This window comes from Pistacia vera, unplaced genomic scaffold, assembly GCF_008641045.1.
Source record: "Pistacia vera cultivar Batoury unplaced genomic scaffold, PisVer_v2 Contig402, whole genome shotgun sequence".
NCBI lineage: Eukaryota > Viridiplantae > Streptophyta > Magnoliopsida > Sapindales > Anacardiaceae > Pistacia > Pistacia vera.
Window position 1 is genome coordinate 350,684 of NW_022196227.1, and position 16,509 is coordinate 367,192.

The following is a 16,509-nucleotide window of genomic DNA, read 5'->3' on the forward strand; positions in this document are numbered from 1 at the left end:
TGAGAATCGGAGCTCAAACGAAGAAGTTTTGAAGATTGTTCGCCACAGTAGAACTATTCCCATGCCGCAGTGTAAAGAGGTTGCAAAGTGGACAAAAACTTCATGCCACAGCACAACTATTCCTGTGCTGCAATGTGATTAGATTTTTAGCGGAGGAGATTTTGTGGAAAATTGGCGCTATGGCGCCACAAAATTATGTCACGGCGCAATGCGTGAATTTTATGTTCAGGAATTTTTTCTGCCAGAACATGCTGCACTAAAATAGGCATAACTTGATCTACACAACTCCGGTTGACCTGATTTTGGTGGCGTTGTAAAGCTAAGATACAGGGATAAAAATTACTGTTTTATCGTGATCCCATTCAACCTAGAGAATGACTAAAAATGGAGACAAAAGTTACATCAGTGCATGAAGATGAGCAGATTTGTTATTATGCAAGTGCAACATTTTACCACAATACCTTAACATTAAGGGGTCCTCTGTGGCTATGCCAAGGAATGAAGATAACATCTAAAAGTGAATGTTCTTCAACTTCTAATTCCTTGCAACACCATTCAGAGCTATGCAAGATGGTGACGTTCTTATAGTAGGACGTGCATACTCTTTCATAGGACAAGGTAATTTAGCCATTATCTCTAGTTCTGAGCTTGAATCTGATAAATTTTTGGAATTTCTAGTTCCATCCTCTTTCTACTGATCAAATCTACTCTATCCACGTAAGGAACTAATTCTTTATCCAGTGATCGACGACCTTGCATTCAAAAACTAACACACCAAAGAAGAATACAAACAAGAAAAAATAACCCAAATAAAAATAATACAAATTAAATTAAATAACAAAAATAACAGTAATTAAAGCACACGTTATCAAGAAAACTAAATAACTTAAGTCAAATCCCTGGCAACATTGCCAAAAACTTGATGAACAATTTTACAACCTCGCAAGTGCATGAATTGCTATCGTAGTCTAGTGTGCAAAAGCAAGGGTCGATCCAACAGAGATTTGTAAGCAATTTACTAATCCTAATAACTTTGCTTCAACTAAAACTAACAACTAGAATTAATATAAAAGACTTATGGAAAATCACTTGAAAAGTAACAACTGATTAAAGCTAAAATTAGACCACTATAAAAATTATCCCAATTGACCAAAACTTAGGGTTCCAATTTCACCATAACTATCCAGCTTTATGTCAACCATCTATCTATTGTTTATCAATACACTCTCTAAGGTTTGCACTTACTAAATCAAGGTATTACCATAAGGCTTTTGGGATTAACCTAGTATCTTTAACACGAGACAAGCTCTGGCGTATAGTTTAGCCTATGAATTAAAAATCCATTAAACACAAGAGCACTTACAATCAAGAGTAGAGGCGCATCTATAAGGGCGTATGAACAAACACTAATCATTCAAGAAATCATGAACCAACTAATAGTCTGTCAGGGCATATGCACAGAATTCTAATCATCCATTCACATGAGCTCTTCAAAACTAAAACATAATATGTCTAATCTCAATACATACAACCTAATAATTCACACTAAGTGTCATCACACAATAATGAAAATTAAAGATCTAATAAATACCATGAATGAATCAAGATTTCCATTAAAGTGATAACAATAAATATATGCTTAAACATAGAGCCTTCCAATTAGGCTACATTGGATCGCTAGAGAAGAATTTAGTTACACATTGACATAAAAGAAAGCAAACCTCAATTCCCCCAAAACCATGAATAATCCAAACCCTAGGAAGATTGTCCTTCTCTTTTTTCCTAAAAAGTAACTCTCAATTTAGGTAAAAAAGAATCCCTCAAATAATTTACAATGACCTATTTATACTTTTTCTTTGCTAGGGGTTTTTTTGGGAATGTACAAGTTCATGTCGGAGTTGGAAAAGGTAAATGTTTTTCCTTTCTTTGCAATCCATGCCATGGCATGATTGTATGGCGCTGCAGCACATAATTCTCCCATAATCCACAATCGCTAAAAACCCTGTCACGCCGCGACATCAACCTTTTACCCAAATCACACTTTCGCGTTGTGACGCCATCCATCAATTTCACATTTTTCCTCCTCTTGACAATCTGGTTTCTCTTTCTCAGCATGTCCAAGGCCTCCAACCATCGTGCGAGCATAAAATCATCACTTTTCTGCCTAAAAACCCGAAACTCATACACATACCCGTGATTCTTGAAAATAGAAATATATAAAGAAACTTACATAAAAAGAATCTATTAAAGTTGTGAATTCCCTACAATCTACCAATAAAATCACGGAATATATATATCATTTCACCACTCATCAGGTACTTTGCAAATTTGTGTCACCTTTCTTCATAATTTCTATGATCAGATGGTATCGTCTGAGTATATGTTTGGATGGCTGGTGAGATCATGGCTCCTTAGCCTGAGCTATGACACCATTGTTGTCATGGTAAAGCCCAACTGGATCAACAATGCTCAGAACCACATCAAGTTCTAATATGAACTTTTTGATCCAAATTGCCTCTTTGGCTGCATCATTCAATGCTATGTACTCAGTTTCTATTGTAGAATCTACTACAATGCTCTATTTAGAACTCTTCCAACTCACTGCAACCCTATTTAGACAAAACACATATCCTAACTGTGATCGATAATCATCTTTGTCAGTTTGAAAACTAGCATCACTGTATCCTCTTCCAGTGAGTTCATCTTCCCTTCCATAAACCAAGAACATATCCTTAGTCTTTTTAAGGTACTTAAGGATATTCTTGACTGTCGTCCACTATTGTTCACCTAGATCCGATTGATATCTACTACAAATACTCAAGGTGCATGAGACATCAATCCTAGTACATAACATGATGGATCCTATTGCCGAGGCATAAGGAGTATGACCTATCTTATCTCTCTCTTCTTGTGTCCGTAGACACATATGCTTTGAGAGATGTATGCCATGTTACATTAGAAGAAATCCTTTCTTGGATTCTTTCGTACTGAATCTTTTTAGTACTTTGTCTATGCATATACTTTGACTTAGGCCTAGCAACCTATAAGATCTATCACGATAGATCTTTACACCGAGGATGTAGGTTACTTCTCCTAAGTCCTTCACGGAGAAGCACTTGGATAACCAAGTCTTTATCGTATACAAGTTGGGTATGTCATTCCCAACGATTAGTATGTCATTGACATACAATACTAGGAATGCTACTGTGCTCCTACTGAATTTCTTATATACACAAGACTCATCTTTGTTTTTTTATAAAAACGAATTCCTTTATGGATTTATCAAAATGAATATTCCAGCTACTTGATGCTTGCTTGAGTCCATAAATGGATCTCTTCAACTTGCATACTCTTTGTGTTTGTCCATCAAGAACAAAACCATCGGATTGCATCATGTAGACGTCCTCTTCAAGGTTTTCATTTAGGAAAGCAGTTTTGACATCCATCTGCCAAATTTCATAATCATGGTATGCAATAATTGCTAGCATAATCCAGATGGACTTCAACATCGTTACTGGAGAAAAGGTTTCGTCATAGTCAATGCCATGCTTTTGTTTGAAACCTTTAGCAACCGGTCATGCTTTATAGGATTGCACGTTACCATTCATGTCAGTCTTTTTCTTGAAGACCCATTTATACCTTATAGGTTTTACCCCTTCGGGTGGATCCACCAGATCCCATACTTGGTTCTGGTACATGGAGTCCATCTCATATTTCATGGCTTCTAACCATTTTGTAGAATCTGGATCCGACAAAGCATCATTGTAGGTTCTAGGCTCATTGTCTTGATAGACTAATATGTTGTCGTCCTGAGTCATGAGAAAACCATATCTCTCGGGCTCACAACGTATTCGCCTAGGCCTACGTGGCTCTTGTGTTGTTTGAGGTCGTTCACTTTGTTCCACTCTCTGTAGAGTGACTTTATAATGATGTCCAACCATTTTTTTTGGCCCATCATCCTGTCCGTCTTTTAATCTATCTTGAACTTCTTTAAGTTCTACCTTTGTTATACCATCTCCTTTTAGAAGGAAATTCTTCTCCAAGAAAAATCAAGTTCATCCAACGAAAAGTTTTCACTGAACTGGATTTTAGAAATAGTATCCTATAGTTTCTTTTGGATACCCCACAAAATTACATTTTTCAGACTTTGAGGCCAACTTGTTTGAAGTTAATTTCTTGACATAAGCATTGCAATCCAAAACTCTTAGATGAGACAAAACAGGTTTTGCCCATTCCATAGTTTATATGGAGTCTTATCTACTAATTTAGATGATACACGATTCAGTGTATAAGTCGCAACTTCTAGGGCATATCCCCAGAACGGTGTGGGTAGATCTGTAAAACTCATCATAGACTGAACCATATCCAACAAGGTGTGGTTTCTCCTTTCAGACACTCCATTATGTTAAGGTGTATAAGGAAGTGTAAGTTAAGATACTAGCCCATAGTCCTTTAGGTATGCATCAAACTCTGAGCTGAAGTATTCTCCTCCCCTGTCGGATCAGAGAACCTTGATATTCTTGCCTAGTTGATTTTGTACTTCATTCTTGAATTCTTTGAACTTTTCAAAGGATTCTGATTTATGTCTCATTAAATAGACATAACCAAATTTACAGAAATCATCAGAAAATGTCATGAAGTAAGAATAATCACCTCTGGCTTGTACTATTAGAGGTCCACATACATCATTATAGATGATGCCTAAACTTTATCCTTGTGAAGTTTTGCAATGCGAGTCTGGTTCACATGACCAAGCCTACAATGCCAAAGATATTTCGATTAAAGCCATCAATTTTGGCTTTCTTATTCTCAAGATTGAAAATTTCATTATTATTTAAATCTAGAATATACAAACCATTATGTAAGCTTGCAGTTCCATAATGAATACCATATAAACTAATAGTCATCAATACTTTAGTTATTATAAATTGATATCCACTATTGTCTAAAGCGGACACATAAATAATATTCTTTGAAACTGAAGGAACATAAAAACAATTAGCAAGTTCCAAAACAAGTCCCGAAGGTAAAGACAAATAATAATTTCCTACGGCGCTCCATTTCCAACTTGTAGGTCTACCTCTCCTCGACTGAGTAATCTACTCTGGCGCAACCCTTGTATAGAAGTGCAAATATGATAACCACATCTAGTGTCAATGACCTAAGATGTAATAGGAGAAATATTTATTTCAATCATATACATACCTTTAGAAGATGCATATTTCTTCTTCTTACTCGCTAGGAAGGTCTTGCAATGTTTCTTCCAGTGGCAAGGTTTTGTAACACCCACATTAAGGTATGTAATTTTATTTATGCCCTAATACCCTTAGTTGCATTTCTTTGAAGTTACCTTAGACAAATGTGAAGAAAATTCCTTAAAACTTCATTAAGGGTAAAATCGTCTTTTCACTCATAATTACATGAAAAAGTGGGAAGTGAAAGGAAGCAAAATAATGTGAAGAAGATGATAAAAAAGATGGTATTTTAGTAATTGATTAAAGGACATAGATGGAATTTCATAGAAAGTGCAAGGGCAAAATGGGAATACATGCTTATATTATTTGATATAAGGCTTCATTTGAAGAAACCCTAACATACCTTCAGCCCTTGTTCATGCCACCTTTACCCCATTTTCTCTCAATTTTCTTCACTAAATTTCAAAGGGAAATCATAGGATTGGGCTTGGATTTCTGGAGATTTTCAATCCTAAAGCATCCTAAGGTAAGATTCTAGCAAAAAGAGTGTGATTAAACATTAAAGTTTTAAATTCTTATGGTTTTTATATGATCTAAGTCCCAGAGGAAGAGAGTTTTTAGCAAAAGGAACACACATTCAAGGTGAGTAAACTGATAAGTGCGAGATTAAAGAAGGCTTGGAGAAGAAGAATTGGAGGAGATCATCATCAACTTCATTAATCCAACCAAGTTTCACTAAGTTTTTCTTCTTCTTTGTTATTATTATTTGTTATGAATAATACAATGATGTTCTCATATTTATTCATGAAGAACTAATTCTTTTGTTATTGAGGGTGATTTCAAAACCCTGGACATGTCTTGTGATTAATAAAATCTGCATCTTTTTATCTTTTGATCCCTCTTGGTTATGTGATTATTAATCTGAAAATAGGGTCTAACTAGATTTTTCTAATTGTTTAAGTTGCCAATTAAATCGTTAGGATTAATCTATTAATGCCAATTTAGGTTGTTTAGTACGGAATCGCTTTATTAACCTAAATAACTAGTGGTAAAGTGTATGCCTGCATACATGGGGGTAATCACTCAAGATAACTAAACCGACCATATGAGTTTAGCCTTGATTTAGTAGGTCTCTCGCAACTTAATGCTTTTATTACTTTGAATCTAGCGATCGTATCCTAGGTTATTTAATAAATAAGGAATTGGGTTATGACCGTGTCTAGTCCAACGACTCAGTAAGGAGAGGTGGGACTTATCAACGTTTGGTATTTTCTGAGCTGATGTGATCAAGAGGGTAGAAAGTTAAAGAGTGCTTTTATTATATGCAATCCCGTGTCTAGTGGTGGTGAATAAACCTTCAATCTCATTTATCTCATTGATTTCTCTATCGTCATTAATTGCTTGATTTACATTGTTTGCTTTGAGTTCTTTTTAGTTTTTGTTGAGATTTTATAATTCGTGACAAACCCCGTTAGAAGTAAATAATTAATTAAGTTTAAAAATCCTATGCGGGAAAGACCTTTACTTGCTCTTTGCTACTACACGACTTTGCATATTTAGTGAGGTAAAATTAGGTGTTGCATTTGCACGCATCAATTTTTGGCGTCGTGTCGCCGAGGATTTTATTAACTTAATTATTTGTTTACTTCTTGTTTATTTTTCAATCTTATTTGTTCTTTGTTTTTGAGTTGTAGGTGTTTTTGGTGAATGAGCTCGCGATACAATTTGAGATCGAATCCGCATTCTGATCGAATTCCACCTATTACTCATTCAAAACAACCTTTGCATAGATCAACTCTCGATCAAGCAATCCATACAGATCTTCCACTCCCAAGTGATTCTTCTGATTTTTCTGATCAAGAGGAGATGGCTAATCTAACTCTCAAAGAGATCAACTCTCGATACAATGATACGGTAGGGGGAGCTTTTGAGCTTAAATCCATGCTAATTAATCTTCTACCAAATTTTTAGAGGTTTAGCGGGAGAGGATCCAAACAAGCACCTTAAGGAGTTCCATGTGGTGTGCTCGAGTATGAAACCAAATGGAACAATGGAGGAACAAGCGAAGTTAAGGGCGTTCCCATTTTCTTTAGCAGATAGCGCTAAGGAATGGCTTTATTACCTACCATCCGGGACCATAACTACTTGGAATGAGATGAAGAGGTTGTTCTTGAAGAAGTATTTTCCAGCATCTTGAGCCACACTCATTAGGAAAGAAATTTGTGGGATTCGGCAATACAATGGGGAAAACTTATATGAATATTGGGAAAGGTTTAAGAAATTGTGTGCTAGCTGTCCGCATCATCAAATAAGTGAGCAATTACTTCTCCAATATTTTTATGAGGGATTGATGCCAATGGAGAGGAGTATGATAGATGTAGCAAGTGGAGGAGAGTTAGTTGATAAAACTCCTACAGAAGCAAGGAACTTAATTGTAACCATGGTGGCAAACTCTCAACAATTTGGTACTTAATCCGATCCACCACCAAGGAAGGTAAATGAAGTGGGGATATCCAATGATCTTGAGCAACAATTGAATAATTTGACTGCACTTGTGCAACAAATTGCAATTGGACAAGTGAAGACATGTGGAATTTGCTCCAATGTGCGACATCCTACCGATATGTGTCCTACCTTTCAAGAGACAAATGCAAAACAAGTAAATGCCATGGGAGGATACCAAGGACAACAAAGGCAAAGGTATGATCCATTTTCTAATACCTATAATCTAGGATGGAGGGATCACCCTAATCTTAGCTATGGAGGAAATCAACAAGTTGCTATCACTAATAATCCACCTGGTTTCCTTTACCCACGAGCTCTACAACCGTACCAAGCAAGACCCCAAAATGTTTCCCAACCTCAAGGTAAGTCTTTGGAGGACTTGGTAAACTCATTAATAACTAGCTCTCTTCAATTTCAGCAAGAGAATCTCAAGTTCCAACAAGAAACAAAAATGTCAATCAAGAATTTGGAAAGCCAAGTTAGTCAATTGGCTACTACTCTTGGAAGATTAGAGGCACATGGGTCCGGAAAACTTCCTTCCTAACCTTTGGTTAACCCTAGGGAGAATGCTAGTGCCATTACTTTGAGAAGTGGTAGACAACTTGAGAAGACTCACAAGAAGCCACATGATGAGAAAGAAGTTGGAGATGAGTTGATTCATGGTAGAACAAAGCAGCCCAAAAGTGCAAAAAATTCGCCAACTGATTCTTCCAATGCAAAACATCCACCTAAGGTACAATCTAAAGTTCCTATTAATACCTACGAACCTCCTTTGTCTTTTGCTAGCAGGTTTTCCACATCAAAGAAGGAGGAACATGAACAAGAAATTTTGGACACTTTTAGAAAAGTACAAGTCAACATTCCTTTGTTGGATGCAATAAAGCAAGTGCTGCGTTATGCGAAATTTCTAAAAGAACTATGCACCAACAAGAGAAAACTTAAGGGAAACGAGTGGTGAGCGTGGGATAAGATGTCTCAGCGGTTTTGCAAAGGAAGCTTCCAACAAAGTGCAAAGATCCGGGCAGTTTCACCATACCATGCGTCATAGGCAACACAAGGTTTGAGAAAGCAATGTTAGACTTAGGTGCTTCTATTAATGTCATGCCTTATTCAATTTATCTTGATTTGAATCTTGGTACTCTTAAAGAGACCAACGTAGTTATTCAACTCGCTGATTGATCTAATGCCTATCCAAAGGGAGTTATGGAAGATGTTTTGGTGCAAGTAAACGAGCTTGTTTTTCCAATGGATTTCTATGTGCTTGACATGAAAGATGAAACAATTGTGAAAACAACACCATTGCTTTTGAGGAGACCATTCATGAAAACAGCCCGTACGAAAATAGATGTGCATAATGGGACGTTGATAATGGAGTTTGATGGGGAAGTCATTCAATTTAACATCTTTGACGCAATGAGGTATCCTAATGATGACAATGATTGCTTTTCCATTGATGTACTTGACTCTTTAACGCAGCAAATGTTCAAGCTTAAGAGTAAAGATCCATTGGAAGTGGCAATATGGAATAGGTTGTCAACTAAGGAACCTCAAAGTTTTAATGAAGACGTAGAGTTGGGAGAAGAGCTAAATGAAACTATAGCAATGTTGGATGAGCTTCCAAAGAAAAACCCAAGGTATGAAATCTCCTATATTTCTCTTCCCATATCTAATGAGAAACGTTTACCTTCCATTGTGTAGGCCCCTACCTTGGAGCTTAAGCCTTTACCAAGTCATCTCAAGTATTTATACTTAAGAGAAGGAGACACATTACCCGTGATTGTAGCGGCCAAACTTTCAAAGGGGCAAGAAGAGAAACTTGTTTGTGTGTTGAGAGAGTACAAAATGGCAATTGGTTGGACAATTGCTGACATTAAAGGAATAAGTCCTTCCATGTGCATGCACCGCATATTATTAGAGGAAGGATCAAAGCCTACAAGAGAAACGCAAAAATGGTTGAATCCACCAATGATGGAAGTAGTGAAGAAGGAAATAATCAAGCTGTTAGATGTTTGTAACAACTACTGTAAACTAAGACAATGCATGCATAATAACAATAGAAAATTGGGCCCAAAAACTTTCTTTTCATTATAAGTCATACATCTTTTATACACAAAGAACGTCATTTACAAAAATGCCATTTTAAAGGACAAAACAGGAAAAACAGTGTAGCTATTGCTCCTCGCTTGCCGACGCCCTCCAACTGCATCATCACCTAGATCCTGCATCCACAAAGGAAAATAACGGGGTGAGCACAAAATAATGCTCAGTAAGTAAAACCCTCTATCTGTCTATCCCCGTATGTATTACTCTTAATTCTTTGCTCACACTTTCTGTTGTTTCTTACTAAACTTCATGGCGTCATCTTACTGGAGGTACGGCCGGATGGCGTTCACACAGCACCATCTCACTCTTTATGACTATCGGGTGGAATTCACACAGCACCAACCCATTCTTAGTGACTACCGACNAAAATCATTCAATCAATTAACCCATGAAATTCCGAACTACAATCAAAACCCTAACCCAAATTAGGTTAGTTCATGTCTAAATCAATAATACAATTAAAAGAAAAAAATTCCAAGTTCAACATCATGGAAACAAGAGAAAAGGAAAAGAATCTCCCCAATTGACGAATCCACTGGTTTCACCTCGAATCTTCACACTTTGTTTAATCCAAAATCACTCAAAAATGAATCTCAGAAAATGTACATAGCTCAAAACCCTACTTGAAGACGAACCCTGACAAAAAGACTAAGTTTTTCTTTTATACCTCGTCCAAAATCCTAAGAAAACACTAAAAAGTAAAACTGTGTGTTTTACAAAAATTGGAAAATGCAGACTTCACCGCGGCGAAGAAGGAATCTTGCCGCAGCGACAAATGAGCTGAATCTGGTGCGTGATTGGCTCATTTCGCCACGGCGAAGAACAACCTTCGCCGCAACGAAGCTTCCAGAAGAATTCTAAAATTACAGAATCACCCTCCGCTTGCTTCTGAGTCCAGAAACTCCAAATCTGTCTTTATTCGATCAAAATATCCATTTTAACCTGAAACACGAAATGTAAGGAATTAAGTAGCAATTCAAGCATAAATAAACTAAGAAGTATCTAAAATCTGGCCTAAAAGCTTAAATAAACTAGTATAATCCTCGGATTATCAGACATGCAGGATTTTATAGGAGATTTATCAAGGATTTCTCCAAGATCGCAAGGCCTTTATGCTGTTTGTTACAAAAAGAAGTAGCGTTTGAGTTCAATGAAGAGTGTATAAAGGCGTTTGAGAAACTAAAGGAACTCCTAACCACAGCCCCAATTATTCAGCCACCCGATTGGAGTCTTCCATTCGAGTTGATGTGCGACGCAAGCGATTATGCCATTGGAGCCGTGTTAGGACAATGAGTTGGAAAGTTACCACATGCCATTTATTACGCTTCAAGAACATTGAATGACGCTCAACTTAACTACTCCACAACTGAGAAAGAACTTTTGGCGGTTATTTTTGCATTAGAAAAGTTTCGTTCCTATCTAATTGGCACTAAAGTTACTATTTTTTCTGACCATGCAGCTTTTCGATATTTGCTTACGAAGAAGGAGGCTAAACCAAGGCTTATACGGTGGATTCTATTGCTACAAGAGTTCAACCTAACAATCAAAGACAAAAGAGGGAGTGAGAATGTTGTAGCAGACCATTTAAGTAGGTTGATAAACCAAGAAGATGCTCTTCCATTGAAAGATGATTTTCCGGATGAACAATTACTTGCAATGACATCCTCGGGACCATGGTATGCAGATATAGTAAATTACATAGTAACCAAGAGAACCCCACCCAACATGCCGCGTGCTAGCAAGGACAAACTGAAGAAGATTGCCAAGCAATACGTGTAGGATGATCCATATCTTTGGAAATATAGCCCTGACCAAATCATAAGAAGGTGCGTTTCCAATAGTGAATTTAATTCAATTTTAACTTTTTGCCATTCCTATGCATGTGGAGGACACTTCGGAGCAAAGAGGACAGCTCTCAAGGTTCTTGAGAGTGGATTCTATTGGCCTACACTCTTTAAAGACGCATATTGTTTTTGCAAAACATGTGATAGATGTCAACACTTAGGTAATTTAGGCCCAAGAAATCAAATGCCCCAAAATCTGATTTTATTTGTTGAGATTTTTGATGTATGGGGTATTGATTTCATGGGACCCTTTTCGTCTTCTTATGGTTACTTTTATATCTTACTTGCTGTTGATTATGTGTCTAAATGGGTAGAAGCAAAGGCCACCCGGACTAATGATTCTAAAGTTGTTGTAGATTTTGTAAAATCTAACATTTTTGCAAGGTTTGGAACACCTAGAGCCATAATTAGTGACGGGGGCACTCATTTTTGCAACCGTACATTTTGGGCTACCTTGAAGAAATACAACGTCACCCATAAGATCTCTTACGCCATACCACCCACAACGAGTGGACAAGCCGAAGTCTCTAATCGGGAAATCAGTCCATCTTAGAGAAAACCGTGAATCCAAATAGGAAGAATTGGAGCTTGCGACTTGACAACGCATTGTGGGCGTATAGGACAACATATAAGACACCAATTAGAAGTCCCCATTTAGAATGGTTTATGGTAAACCATGTCACCTTCCCGTTGAATTAGAGCATAGAGCCTATTGGGAAATTAAGCAATGCAATATGAAACTAGATGCAGCGGGAGAACAACGAAAATTGCAATTGAATGAACTTGAGGAGATACAGAATGAAGCTTATGAAAGTTCACGCATTTACAAGGACAAAACAAAGGCCTTCCATGATAGAATGATCCAGCGAAAGCATTTTGAAGCTGGATAAAAGTTATCTATTCCATTCACATCTTAAACTTTTTCTAGTAAGTTACGTTCCCGTTGGGTTGGTCCTTTTGTGATTATAAGTGTTTTTCCCAATGGTGTAGTGGAAATTAAGAGCATGAAGACTGGGAAGACTTCAAGGTCAATGACCATCGTCTAAAGCCATACTATGAGCTATTCATGGAACAATGTGAAGTACCTCTCCATGAACCAACGGACATGGATGGTTAAGCAAAGAACAATGTCAAGCTAACGACGTTAAACAAAGCGCTACATGGGAGGAACCCATTGGTGTGTTAGTTTTCGTTTTTCCTACTTATTTTTTTAATACCGATTAATAGAGCAATGAGGACATTGCCCAATTTAGGTGGGGGTGGGACATAGAAATATTAATTCTTTGGTATGTCTAAGTATGTGTTTACATTTGTGTGTTTGCATTGTTGTTGCTGTAGTTTTTTTTTTTTTGTGTTTGCATGTTTTTAGGATTAATTTTTTTTTTTTTTTTAGTTTTTGGATTAATTTATGTGTCAATGATATGATTATAATTGTGATACCATGTGAGTTTTAGAAGATGTTAAATGTTGCTTAGGTTTAGGGGTAATTTTGAATAATTAGTTTCATCTAGTTTGAGACTCTCATGCTATGTGGTATGATTTGGTTGGTTAGTCTTAAGGCTTAGTGATGTTCGTTTGAATGAATTTCATAGACATTTTTGCGATCTCAACAAATTCTAGAACTCACTTAATAACTACTTGAGGCGAAATCCTGGAATGCACATTACTTAGGATATGATTTAGGCTATCTTTGGATATTTGAGCCTTTCAAGCCAACCCTTTATTTAATTATCGCTAGTTACCCCTTTGAGCCATTATTAAATACATTTAGCCTTGATTTTCTTTCATGAACCTACATTAACCCACCATTATTGTGAGCCAAAAACACATTCCTACCCTTTAATTTTTAAGAGACTTAATCTAAGTACAAGATTGGTGAGAGCAATTAAGAAGTGAGGATGAAGGTTTGTGAAAATTGTCAATTTATTCCAAATGTGCTCAAAAGAATAGGTTGGGGATTGTGGAGTGCTTTTTAATCAAGAGTTGGGGTAGCATTTTTAGCTTTCTTTTCTTTCTTCTGAATGAAAAAAAAAAAAAAATTGAAAAAAAAAAAGAAGAAAAGAAAAATAGAGAAGAAAGAAAGAAAGAAAAACGAAATTTATTGAGAAACATTGCAAAGTATAAATGATGCAATTAAATTATTTTGATAAGGGTGGAAAAAGTGGGGTGTAAAGAAGAATGGTGGTGCTTGAATGAAAGTGTTTGAAAGAAAGGATTGAGTCTCTTATTTTTGCTTATCTTTTCCATTCTTTCATAACCTTATAACCTAGCCTAACGTAACAAGTTAATATAGACCTATTGATCCGAGATAGTGTGATCATTCTACATTAGCGGAGAGTAGTTTGAAAAGTGAGCCTATGGAATTTGATTCTATACATTATATTATATTTTTAAAATTTTGAGATCAATTCTTGTTTGTGAAGTTTGTACATGTGATCATCCGGGTTTTGAGATTAACGGGTTTGTGGAATGATTGATGTGTGAGAGTTGATAATGAAAATGAAATTGATTTTTGAGTTACCTTTGGGCTTGGGTGATGTTTAACTATTCTTTATGTTATGTGTTGTATGCAATTTTTGAGACGAATGTATATCCAGAGACTAATGTTTTGTTTGTTTGTTTTTAATTTTCGAGTCTAGGTTAGGTTTAGTATGGATGTTTGTGGTTATCATCGCTGGAAACCCTCACGAGACTACAACTCATCCAACTAGGGCCACCTAGGGGTTTAAAGGCTTGTTGCATACGCTAAATGCAACCGTGACAATCTACGGAAGTGATTTGGGGTAGATTAGATTTATGTTTATTTTATTTTAATTTTCAAGCTAGAAGACATATTTTTATCGCTTAGCTTGCTAGGGACTAGCAAGAAGTTGGTTGGGGGTTGTGATAAGTGCTTGAAAATACACTTATACTTAGTGGTTTATAGGTATCATTTGTGGGAAATTAGGATTAATTCGCATGAATTAACTTAATTGTTTCATAAACGCACTTTTCGGGATCACGGGTATTTTTGTTGTGTTTTCAGGAAATAAGGCTCAAAAATTATATTCGGATGAGAGATAATGTTGGCGAGATAATTTATGACGACTGGAAACAAACGGATCTAGAATCGGAGTTGAATTGAAGAAGTTATGGAAATTGAAGTAAAGAGAAGATTCTAGATTACATTCCAGCTTGAGCATACCTCGATATTTTGATAATATCTTGGGCTGTAGAACTTGGATTAAGACTATTCTTAAACTGTTGGAAAGCTGATTCAAAGGGCTACATTTCATATGTTTATCACTTTTCCAAATTTCATCGTTATCAAGTTCAAAAATCACCATCTTTGAAGAATAGTGGAATGATGCGGGAAGAAGACTAGTAGCTACTATGCCGCGACACACTTTTTCCAGTAGCTACTGTGCTGCAGCACAGTGCCGCGGCACAGTCACAACAGCTGGGAACTTTTTCTCCATTTTTGACTAGGAAAATAAGGTTTTAAGAGTCCTAAACTGACTAGAATTAAGGAAAACAAAACCCTAACCCTTGTGGAATATAAATAGAAGTCTTTTAGCATTATTTGAGGGGAATTATTTTAGAGAAAGAAAAAGAGAGAACAAAGATTATTCAAGAACTGAAGAAAAAGGGAGATTAAAGAAGGCTTGGAAAAGAAGAATTGGAGGAGATCATCATCAACTTCATTAATCCAACCAAGTTTCACTAAGTTTTTCTTCTTCTTTGTTATTATTATTTGTTATGAATAATACAATGATATTCTCATATTTATTCATGAAGAACTAATTCTTTTGTGATACCCTAGACATGTCTTGTGATTAATAAAGTCTGCATCTTTTTATCTTTTGATCCTTCTTGGTTATGTGATTATTTCTCTGAAAATAGGGTCTAACTAGATTTTTCTAATTGTTTAAGTGGCCAATTAAATCATTAGGATTAATCTATTAATGCCAATTTAGGTTGTTTAGTACGGAATCTCTTTATTAACCAAAATAACTAGTGGTAAAGCGTATGCCTGCATACATGGGGGGTAATCACTCAAGATAACTAAACTGACCATATGAGTTTAGCCTTGATTCAGTAGGTCTCTTGCAACTTAATGCTTTTATTACTTTGAATCTAGAGATCGTATCCTAGGTTATTTAATAAATAGGGAATTGGGTTATGACCATGTCTAGTCCAACGACTCAATAAGGAGAGATGAGACTCATCAATGTTTGGTATTTTCTGAGCTGATGTGATCAACAGGGTAGAAAGTTAAAGAATGCTTTTATTATATGCAATCCGTGTCTAGTGGTGGCGAATAAACCTTCGATCTCATTTATCTCATTGATTTCTCTATCGTCATTAATTGCTTGATTTACTTTGTTTGCTTTGAGTTCTTTTTAGCTTTTGTTGAGATTTTATAATTCGTGACAAACTCCATTAGAAGTACATAATTAATTAAGTTCAAAAATCCTCTGCGGGAAAGACCCTTACTTGCTCTTTGCTACTACACGACTTTGCACTAGAATTTAGTGAGGTAAAATTAGGTGTTGCATTGCATGCATCAGACATGATGGTCGATGCGACAACAGGACATGAGCGCTTGAGCTTTATGAATGCCCTCTTGGGCTACAACCAGATTCTGATGCATCTAGGAGACCAAGAGATAACAACCTTTGATTTGATTGTATTAAGTGTGAGTGAGTCAAGCTAGTTCAAATCAACCAACACAAAAACATCTCCACCCACGGTTCTACACAACAATCATTATCAAACTTCAAGTCCAAACTCCAGCAAAAAATCAACACAAAACAAGCAAGAACAAGTTCATTCGAGCCTCAATAATTCATAACAACAATAAATTAACAAAGAAAGCAAAT

At 36.3% G+C, this 16,509-nt stretch overlaps 1 non-coding gene and 1 pseudogene across 1 annotated transcript; one reads left to right on the forward strand and one right to left on the reverse strand.

Moving 5' to 3' along the window:
* Positions 1 to 7,397: 7,397 nt before the first annotated feature.
* LOC116141989 lies at positions 7,398 to 7,505 on the reverse strand. Its single transcript, XR_004129925.1, has one exon. It is a non-coding gene; the product is annotated as a small nucleolar RNA R71 (small nucleolar RNA).
* Positions 7,506 to 8,903: 1,398 nt separating this feature from the next.
* LOC116141981 overlaps positions 8,904 to 16,509 on the forward strand; it is a 43,394-nt pseudogene continuing 35,788 nt past the window's right edge.